We start from the raw sequence: 10,294 nt of genomic DNA on the forward strand, positions 1-10,294 counted from the left end.
CACCACATAGGAGTGTCCATGTGCAAGGTACTGGGAATTTGCTAATCTCTAGGAATACAGAGGAATACATGAGGGGAGAGGGATCCCCGCTCTCCCATGTGGGAGGTAGGATAGTGTGCCTCTGCTGGTGTGTTGGTGTGGCTCACCACGTGGCCATCTGTGGCCGAAGGCCTGGCCGTGAGATGGAACGGCTGTTGGCGTGTGATGGTGTTGGTCAGAGGCTGTGAACATAAACTTGCTGACACAAGCAAGCTGACACACGTGACTGTCAGAGCAGGTCCGGCTATGTCCACCCGTCAGGACATCCGTCTAGTCCCTCCCCACCTCGCCACTTTCCACGGGAAGTGATGCAAGGCCCCTATTCGCCAGCATCAGGCCTCCCTGTGGGGAGTAGGGGGCTGGCTCAGAGCTAGAGGCTGATACCCAGAGCCACCCTGCAATGGTCCTGGAGATTTCTCCGGCCTCTGCCAGACCCAGAGCCTCTTCGGATTGAGAAGACCAGAGAGGGGTGGCTCTAAGTGAAGCAGCCAATACCAAAAATAGCCATCCACCCTGGAGAGGATGCTGGGACATCCAGCCCAACCCACCCTGCTGACCTGGAGCCTGGCTAAGACTCCTGTCTAACTCCACCTCCCCAACTCCCATCTCGGTGGCCCCTTTAGACTCAAAGGAGGAGCAATGCTGTCGCCACAGAAGATGACATCACAGGGAGCTGTGACATGGCAGGGAGGGACACCAGGCTCTGGGTGTGGGTGGCATAGGGCTGGGTGGGTGGGGCTCCATCTGCTGGCAGCTCCCCAAAGTCCCAGCAGCTGGGGATGGCAGGACTGGATAAAGCCATGTTTGGGGGCCCTGCCTTATCAGTCCCCCCCACATGCCTGATAAGCCTCTTACCAGGGCAGGCCCAGGGTGCAGGCAGAGAGCTGGCTGGAAAAGAGGAAAGGGTCAGCTAGGTCTGGCTGAGCTCCAGGACAGACAACAGGGGTCAGGGTGTCCTGGCAGAGCCCCAGGAGGCAGAGGGGAGGGGTCCCTGGGAGAGCAATGCAGAGCAGGGGTTAGGAACAGGGTTTCTGAAGCCAAGATGCCTGCATTCATACCCCAGCTCTTCCATTTCATGTGCGGGTAAGCTGGGCCCTCGGTTTCTACAATGTTCCTCAACAAGAATACTATTAGAAGTGACCATCAATCATAGTATTGTGGGGATCAAGTATGTGTGAAGTAGGCATAGAAAAGGGCCTGGTATATAGTAAGTACTTGTCCTGCTTCCTAGGTGAGATCAGAATTCTCACCCAGAGGTGCCCATCCTACCCAGCAGCACATTCTGGTGTCCTGAGCCTCACTGGGGTCTGGGGTTTTCGGGGGCTGTACAGCCCCATGCATATCCCCGCGTGCACCTCCACACCTTCCCAGTCTGCACCTGCCTCAGGAATCCTTCCCAGGAATCCCAGTCTTTCTGGCCTGGTTTCTTCCTGCACCCCCTGTGGACACCTTGGAGCCCTGGTGCCCTCTGGTGACAAAAGCCATACATGGCAGTTACAGCTGGATCCCTGGGCACATCTGGCCAGACAAGGTGTTGTCACTTGTCTGGTTATTTTGTGTCGTCCTCACATCAAGTTTACAAGGTAGGAATTAGCTCCTTTCTCTAGAATCAAGGCTCAAGAAGGTTAAATAATTTGCCCAAGGTTACAGAACTAGTACATGGTAGAACTTGAACTTGAACCCAAGTTGGTCCCGTCTCCCAAGCCTACGCTCTCATCGTGTGAACAATATGCACACAGAGTTGCATGGCAACCCAGTAGATGTTTTTTGTGCCATACTGATAGTTTGAGTGTAACTATGACTGGGTGTATGGCCATTGAAATTCTCCAACTGTGACTATAAAACGTGAATTGGTTTCAAGAACAATAAGGTTGGGTGTTTGACTACTGGGACCTTTTGTTGGCTATGATGTGGCTGATTGCATTGTGTGAGTATAAACCATGGTCGGGGTTGTCATTGATGTTGTGTGAAATTGGCTATGGTAAAACGTGTGGCTTGTCTGCCCACACGTGCGTGTGTGCCTGCGTGTGGTGCTGGCATGTGTGGTTATTGAGCCTGTGTGGGGGAAGGTGACAGAGGGCCCTGAGTTCCCAACACCATTTGCCTTTGCAGTCTCAGGACTGTGTCTGCTCACCATGACACATATGATGGATGACTTCACATGCCTTGTGCACTCCCAGGGGCCAAACCGCTTCTGAGTCCTCTCCCCGCCCCTTTTTGGAGGAAGTAAAGCAAATAGTACCACAAATGGAATTGACTTTCATTTTTTTCCATGGAATATTTGAGAGAGCATTTTACAAACCTTTGAATGATATCTCCCCAAAAAAGGGTCATTTAAAAAGAAAAGTAAATACAACCACTCTAATTCTTTAATTCAAATTTAAGCACTGATTCTCAAGGTCTTGTTCGAAGTTCTCCAGGGGTCTCCAGGACCCTTACAGGGGACCCACAAGACAAAAACGATTTTTATAATAATGTCAAATTTTTATTTGCCATTTTCACTTTGTCAATATTCACGTTAGTGATGCAAGGGCAGCAGGTGGGCAGTTCTAATCTGATGCCCAAGGAGGAATCAGGGCGTGGCTCCCAACTGTACCAGCAAGCTTTGAATTTTGTCTGCCACTGTGCATGCGCAGAAAAAAAAAAGAGAAGAAAAAGGATAAAAGGGAAAAAAAGGCCAGTTTCACTTTAAAATGTCTTAATGAAACAGTAAAATTATTAATTATTTTAACTTTCAACCCTTAAGTGTCTTTCCAATATTTTTGTGACAAATGGGAAGTATACATAAAGCATGTCTTCTGCATTCTGTTGTATGATAGTAATCTTGGAGAAAAGCACTTATGCAGTCGACTTATGAGCTGAAAGTCGTTTTTCTCACTGGTTTTACTTAAAAGAACAAATGACAAAAAATAGTCAGGCTTGGGTATTTGGCATCCACTTTCTCCAAAGTGAACCAAGTGAGCCCGTCACTTCAAGGGAAACAACTTCTTAGTGTTTGTCGCCATTGATAAAATTAGAGCTTTCAAGTGAAAATTAGAATTTGGCAAATATCTATCTGCTACTGTGAGTTTGAAATCTTTTCAAAAATTTTTTTAAAGATTTTTCGTTTATCTATTTGACAGACAGAGGTCACAAGTAGGCAGAGAGAGAAAGGGGGGAGCAGGCTTCTCGCTGAGCGGAGAGCCCCACGTGGGGCTCCATCCCCAGGACCCTAAGGCCATGACCCGAACCAAAGGCAGAGTTGTTGTTTTCTTTTTTAAGATTTTATTTATTTATTTGACAGACAGAGATCACAAGTAGGCAGAGAAGCAGGCAGAGAGAGAGGAGGAAGCAGGCTCCCCACTGAGGAGAGAGCCTGATGCAGGGCTCGATCCCAGGACCCTGGGATCGTGACCTGAGCCAAAGGCAGAGGCTTTAACCCACTGAGCCACCCAGGCACCGCATCCAAAGGCAGAGTCTCAACCCACTGAGTCACCCATGCGCCCCTGAAATCTTTTCAGTTTTGATGAGGTTGGTGATGACATCAATGAATATGGTGGGGGGGTGTGTTTTGTTTGTATTGTATAATGAAATGTGTCAGTATTTGGAAAATCTGCATAACTCAGTGAACCGATATCTTCCAAATGACCAGGACGTGATGTTCAAAATCACACATGGATAAAAGATGCATTCAGGGTGCAGGACAGACCCATGAGATTTCATGTAACAGGATATGAAAAGCTCTTTAATGGAGTTTCAGATTCCACACGGCAACTAACCTTCAGGAAACTACGCCTGGCGAGTTTTGGTGTGGTATGAAAGAATAAGCACAATGGATAAGTCTATTCAAACACTTCCCTTTTCCAGCGACATACATTGTGAGGCTGAATTTCCTTTGCATAACTCAGCCAAACCAACGTATGGTGACAGATTGAATGCAGAAGCAGGTATAAGAATCCAGCTGTCTCCTGTCAACCCAGACATTAAAGAGATTTACAATAATGTAAAACAATGTCACTGTTCTCATTAAAGTTTTCATTTTGGAAAATACACAGCTATTTTTCGTAGGCATTTTTTTTTTCCGTTAACCTGTAATACGTGGATATTGTTATTTTCAATTTATATGTATTTTAAGTGTCTCTCACTTTTAACTTTGAATATAGTGAATATGAACAGATAAAATCCACTTAAAAAGAACTTTTTGGGGAATGCCTGGGTGGCTCAGTTGGTTAAGCTGCTGCCTTCGGCTCAGGTCATGATCCCAGGGTCCTGGGATTGAGTCCCGCATTGGGATCCTTGCTCAGCGGGAAGCCTGCTTCTCTACCTGCCTCTGCCTGCCACTCTGCCTGCCTTTGCTCTCTCTCTCTCTCTGACAAATAAATAAATAAATAAAATCTTTAAAAAAAGAACTTTCTGGGTCCTCAGTTATTTTTAAAAGTACAAAGAGGTCCTGAAATCAAAAAGTTTGAGAACCACTGAATGGGAGTTTTATTATTTTTTAATAAATATTTATTTATTTATTTGAGAGAGAGAGGGAGAGCGTGAGCAGGGGAGGAGTAGAGGAAGAAAGAGAATCTCAAGCAGACTCCCCCGCTAGGCATGAAGCCTGACTCGGGGCTCCAACCCACGAGATCATGATCTGAGCTGAAATTACAAATCAGGTGCTTTAACCAACTGAGCCACCCAGGTGCCCCTGGAGTCTTATTTTGAAAACAAAAAAAGACAACAAAATTGTATTATAAACATTAAAATGGCTAAGAGACTACACCATGATTGTCCCCATTGCCAGAAGAAATGTTAATTAGGGCACCTGGGTGGCTCAGTGGGTTAAGCCTCTGCCTTTGGCTCAGGTCATGGTCTCGGGGTCCTGGGATCGTGTCCTGGCATCAGGCTCTCTGCTCAGCGGGGGACCTGCTTCCCCCTCTCTCTCTGCCTACCTCTCTGCCTGCTCGTGATCTCTGCCTGTCAAATAAATAAATAAAATCTTTAAAAAATAAAAAAGAAGAAATGTTAATCATGTGACCCAATAGAGGTGTTAGCTAATCACATTGCAGTATAAATGTATCAAATCAATATGTTGTTTGCCTTCAACTTACACATTATATGTCAATTACATGTCAATGTTTAAAAGAGAGCCCCTTTTCTGCCCTAGACCTCTCTGATTAGTGTACCATGAGAAAGTAAGTTTATCCTACTGCCTACATGCCAAAGCTCATAAGCTACAGATTTTCAGTGTGTTCCTACTGCGGTTGGCAGCATTCCCTCTTCCTCATGAAGGGTGTACCTTCTCCCCACAAAGCCTGGTCTTTCTTAATGAGAAAAGAAATCGATCCTTACAAACTCCTGCCCTCGGGACTGATAACATCGGCTGGCAGGTGACCTGCGTGGTTGCCGCTGTTCTTGCTTCATACTGTCTCTTCCGTTTCTAAGTGCACTTTTTTTACACTATTATTTATTGAGTACATTCTGTGTTAAGAACTTGACATTCACTTTCCCATTTAGTCCTCACAATGACTCACAAACCAGTTACTATTCTTCCCATTTTATAGATAAGAGAACTCAACCTCAGAAAAGTTAGGAGAGGGAAGCCTGGGTGGCTCAGTTGGTTAAGCGGCTGCCTTCGGCTCAGGTCATGATCCCAGCGTCCTGGGATCCAGTCCTGCATTGGGCTCCTTGCTCAGCAGGGAGCCTGCTTCTCCCTCTGCCTCTGCCTGCCACTCTGTCTGTGCTCACTCTCTCTGACAAATAAATAAATAAAATCTTTAAAAAAAGAAAAGAAAAGAAAAGTTAGGAGAAACCTCTAGGAATGTAACTGAATTTAAATCCCTTTTGTTTAAAGAAAGAGGAATATTTTTTAAATCATATAATTTTTTTTTCACCACAAGGGCACTCCCTAATCTCCATCCCCTATTTCACCCATCCCCCGACCCCTTCCCTTCTGGTCACCACCAATTTGTTCTCTAGAGTTAAGAGTCTGTTTCTTGGTTTGTCTCGCCCCCCACACACTCCCTGCTCGTTTGTTTTGTTTCCTAAATTCCACATACGAGTGAGATTATATGGTATTGTCTTTCCCTGACTGACTTATTTCACTTAGTATAATCCCTGAAGGTCCATCCATGTTGTTGCAAATGGCAAGATTTCATTCCTTTTTGGGGTGCCTGGGTGGCTCCGTCGTTAAGCATCTGCCTTCAGCTCAGGTCATGGTCCCAGGGTCCTGGGATTGAGCCCCCTATTGGGCTCCCTGCTTGACGGGAAGCCTGCTTCTCCCTCTCCCACTCCCCCTGCTTGTGTTCCTCTCTCACTGTCTTTCTCTGTCTGTCAAATAAATAAAATAAAATCTTGAAAAAAAAAGATTTCATTCTTTTTTTACAGTGGAATAATATTCCATTGTATAGATACACCACAAAAGACGCTTTTAATTCATACATTCAAAAAGTTATTCACCTGAAGTTTAGTATTTTAACAATTGTTTTTCGTAACAAGTCAGTACTGAAGGGAGGCACCAGTACAGATCCTCCCCTGAGCCCCATCGGTGCCCTCCCCTTTGGGTCCTTGTCCCTGAGCCCCCACTGAAGTCTCCTGTCATATTTATTTGTTTATTTATTTTAAAGATTTTATTTATTTATTTGACAGACAGAGATTACAAGTAGGCAGAGAGGCAGGCAGAGAGAGACGGGGTGGGGGGGGGGAGCAGGCTCCCTATTGAGCAGAGAGCCCGATGCGGGGCTCGATCCCAGGACTCTGAGATCATGACCTGAGCTGAAGGCAGATGCTTAACCCACTGAGCCACCCAGGTGCCCCTCTCCTGTCATATTTAGGGCGTGTTTGCCCCAAGCCTGAAGTCTTGTACCTATGTCTGGCCTGGATTTTTCCAGAACCTTTATGCTGAGCCTTCATCCCCTCTCTTTTTCACTGGAACCTCTCTGAGCCCTTACCCTGGGGCAACATGCTTGAGCTCCTCACCCAGCCTCCAGACCTGAGCCCACTGATCGGTCCTCACAGCAGAACCTTGCTCTTGGTGAACTACAGGTGGATTTTGGCCTTTGAGGTAGTCCGTTTCAGGGAGCCGCAGAGGAAGTAGAGGCCAGAAGCTGGGGATGCAGCCTGAACTGAAAGAGCAGGAGTGGAGACAGACCTGGGCACTCAGCCCCCAGCCATGGTTGGGAATGTTCCCAGAGAGCACTGACCTCTCACCCCAACCCGCTGCAGTTCCAGGATCCTCTGCCTCCACTGTCCCCACTTCAAGGCCTGGCAGCCGCCTCTGGAGCAACTGGGGTATCACCATGGCAACCAGGCCAGGCCAGTGTGTGGGTGGGGCTGCTTTAAAGACTTATTGCCCCAAAACCCAGGCCTGATTCTTTCATTTTGGTAATCCTCAGGGGCCCTGTGGGTGAGGGGCCTGGAACAGGAGGGACCCTCTGCTCCCCACCACAGCTCTCAACCCAGAGAGATGTTTCTCTGGACTCAGCCAGATCCTGCCAGAGACAATCTAGAGGAAAGCTCAAGATCTCTGTCCGGGGGCTCCCCAGCCCCCACCAACACTGTAGGTGCCTGTGGATCTCGCCCCGCCCTGGTTTCCCGGTAGCAGAGCTAGAGGGGAGGCTGGACGGTCTGACCTCTTGCCCCCGCCCTCCGGCCTGTGATTTTTCAGGGGTGAAAACTTGTCCATGGAGTCCCTGATGGGAGGAGCAGAGGAGTGGCTGTGGGGGTGGGCGCTGCCCAGGGCTAGGTGACCTACACAGAGGTCTCGTGTGGGCGATTAGCTGTCATGCTGGGTCTAAGCTCCTTACCCCGAGAATCTAGCCTCCCCACACCCAGGTCTAATCCTGAGGTGGGGGGAAGGGCGTTGGTGGGTCCCTGGTGACCCATTTAGCATAACCAGCTATGGCCCTCTTGGCGGGGTAGAGCCTCTCTCGGTCCCTGGGAGCGTCTCTGCCTCTTCCTGCCTTGTCTTGGCATCTGGGTTTCTGTCTCCTTGTCTCCGCCTCCGTGGGTATTTTGTTCTTTGTCTCTGTGAAGAGCTTTGTGGCTCTGACCCTGTGAAACTCTGGTTGGGAACAGAGGGCAGGGATGCCACTAGGTAATGGGTTATAGAAAACTCAGTGACAGGAAGTTTTGGGGACACAAGCTGGTAAGTGACCAGGGGTTTTAGACAACACGGGGTCTAGGTAGCAATGTGTTGTGGGTGACCCAGAGTGTGAGGAAAATTGGGTTGTTTGTATTTGACACTTGCATCGGGTCGCCCTGAATTGTGGCTAACGCAGCATCCGGGTCACTCAACGTAGCGATTCAAAAAGAATCTGGGAGGCTGTAGGAGTGGCCGCGGTGGTTTTCAACAGGGGGTGATCTGTCTGTGTCTGGAGACAGTCTGGGTTGTCACAACTGGGAGAAAGGTGTGCTAAGCATCTAGTGGGAGGAGGCCTGGAATGCTGCTCACATCCCACAGGGCACAGGACAGGCCCCCACAACAAAGAATATGGGGCCTATATGCAGACTGTCCGCTCCAAAGCTGGCTGCCCAGGCTGAAATCCCAGCTCTCGCACTCTGCCATCTTGAGCAATTTTCCTCCTATCTAGCATGGACTACGCTTCTGAGGTTACTGGGGTTACTGGGCCCATACCTGGAAAGTGGTCCTCATAGCGCCTGGCACTTAGTGACTCTTGTTCATTGACTGCTGCCCAGAGAGAACAAGAGTAGATCTAGATCCCGGGACTCAGACATTCTCTCCCTTTCTCATTACAGCTTCTACTGCAGGCGGGATTCTTCCGGAATCCACACAAGATTCCCCACACAGGATCCACGCAGGAAGCCACACAGCCAAAAGCAGCTCAGGTCTTCCATCACAGGGGCCTTGGTTGTGTGAGAGGAACAGAGGGAAGCTTTTCCTGGCTTTAGTACTTCGAAATCCCGAAGATCGGCTTTGATTGGCTTATTATGTAAATACATTCATTAACTCTTGTCATCTTCATACCACCAATGTGGTGAAGTAGGTAGACGCTCTTACCTTCCCCTTTCAACAGCTAAGGAAACTGATGCGCAGAGGTGAAGTAACTTGCCCAAGTCCACACGGCCAGTAAACAGCAAGCAATGGGAGGCAGTCTGGCTCAAACACATGCACTCACAAAAGCCACCATCTTGAATATATTTATGTTTAGATATGTCCATTTTTGTCAAAAAGTACAATAAGAAGTAATGTTTTGTTATCAAGGCTCATTCATAGAGATGTTTTCAACACCAAAGTTTGCTCGTTTTTGTTTTTCTAAGATAAAGTAGTTGTGCTAATAACATGAAGCCACCCATTCTCTTGGGTGAGCTAATGAGAGATTAGTCCTGACTTTTGATATAACAGCCTTGGGGAGAGGAAACAATGAGAGCTGGTCCTGAGACAAAAGGTCCGGGGAGAAGGGAGGAGGGGATGCAGGTGGGGGTGACCAGGAGGAGAATTAGGTCTAGAGAGGAGACAGCCTGGTCATGAGGTGGGGTTGTCAACAATGCTGACATATCTTTTATGTTTTCGTAATGACCCTAGACCCAACTCAACCCTTTGACTTTTTCTGGAGCATTGACAGGGGTCCGGCACTGTCAAATCAACTTCACTAAAAATGAACCTGTGTCAGTCACATACACTTTGAGGGAAGGAATGACTGGATAGTGAGAGTATCCTGCCTGGGGTCCAAGGGCTCAAGAATAGGGGGATAGATGGTGGTGCTGCATTCCTTCCTTATTCATGCCACCGATTTCTTTTTTAGGTGCTTAGTAAAAGGCATAATCAGATAGGACTATGTAGGTGGGTTATACAGGAAGAGGAAGTTTCCCTTGGGAGTTCGCAGAAGCCATTCTGTGGCGAATCGGTGTTAGAGGTGGTGTTATAGTGCCCTCTAGTGGAATTTAAGCAATAAATAAATACCGATAGGTACGCTGCTAAATTCACCAAAGACAATATTATTTACCAGGGGATGGCTTCCAGAGTGTTTGGAAAGCAGGCCCACGAAAAGAGAGAGAGAGAGAGAGAGAGAGAGAGAGAGAGAGAGAGTGTGTGTGTGTGTGTGTGTGTGTGTGTTGGGAGCTGTGCGGCTTCTCCTAACTTCACCATGTAGATAGATGTCAGGAAATGGTGATAGAGGCAAAATGTGGGAGTAGCTGATGGCAATGGCCCAAAGATTTTATTTAAAAATGTGAGAAAACCGAAGCCTGTGAGACAGGAACTTTTCCCCTTTCCTAAAGTAGACTAAGTACGGTGGTTTAAATAAGAGAAGAGGCAGAGCCAGTAAGTTTC

This window comes from Enhydra lutris, unplaced genomic scaffold, assembly GCF_002288905.1.
Source record: "Enhydra lutris kenyoni isolate GAN:26980312 unplaced genomic scaffold, ASM228890v2 scaffoldscaffold9, whole genome shotgun sequence".
NCBI classification, from domain to species: domain Eukaryota; kingdom Metazoa; phylum Chordata; class Mammalia; order Carnivora; family Mustelidae; genus Enhydra; species Enhydra lutris.